We start from the raw sequence: 432 nt of genomic DNA, 5'->3' as shown, positions 1-432 counted from the left end.
AAAGAGATTAAAACTCCATTACATTTTTGGTTTCAAGAGGTTAAATATAAGTGAGGATACTTGTCTTATATGTATCTTACACATAATAACATATCTTTCTTGTTTACCCCTTAGGCAGTATCCCATGCGCGTGCTTCAAAGAACCCTGTCCTTGCCCGTTATAGTAAACACCTATGATAAGAACACCTGGACGTGTAAACCAGTCTCCTGGAAATACTTCTTTTCCAAGGAGTGAGGTCCTAATTTATTCCATGCTTCACAGTTTTCCAAGCCATGCAGAATCAATAACAATCACGATGAAGTAAGTGTATCATACTGATTTGTATGAAAAGAAAGTAAAATAATATTTGTCAATACTTCCATTTTACATATCCATAGTGTGTATAAAGAGATGAAGTGGTGTTTGATCTTGTTGTGTGTTGAATGACCTGT

General features: G+C 35.2%; 1 long non-coding RNA gene across 1 annotated transcript in view; it reads left to right on the top strand.

Moving 5' to 3' along the window:
• LOC119588020 overlaps window positions 1–233 on the top strand; it is a 1,996-nt gene extending 1,763 nt beyond the window's left edge. The window contains exon 3 of the long non-coding RNA XR_005230050.1: window positions 115–233. This is a non-coding gene — a long non-coding RNA (uncharacterized LOC119588020). The remainder of the gene's footprint in view (window positions 1–114) is intronic.
• The last annotated feature ends 199 nt before the right edge of the window (window positions 234–432 follow it).

Source organism: Penaeus monodon, chromosome 23, assembly GCF_015228065.2.
Source record: "Penaeus monodon isolate SGIC_2016 chromosome 23, NSTDA_Pmon_1, whole genome shotgun sequence".
Classification (NCBI taxonomy): domain Eukaryota; kingdom Metazoa; phylum Arthropoda; class Malacostraca; order Decapoda; family Penaeidae; genus Penaeus; species Penaeus monodon.
This window is presented reverse-complemented; position numbering and strand designations above follow the sequence as displayed.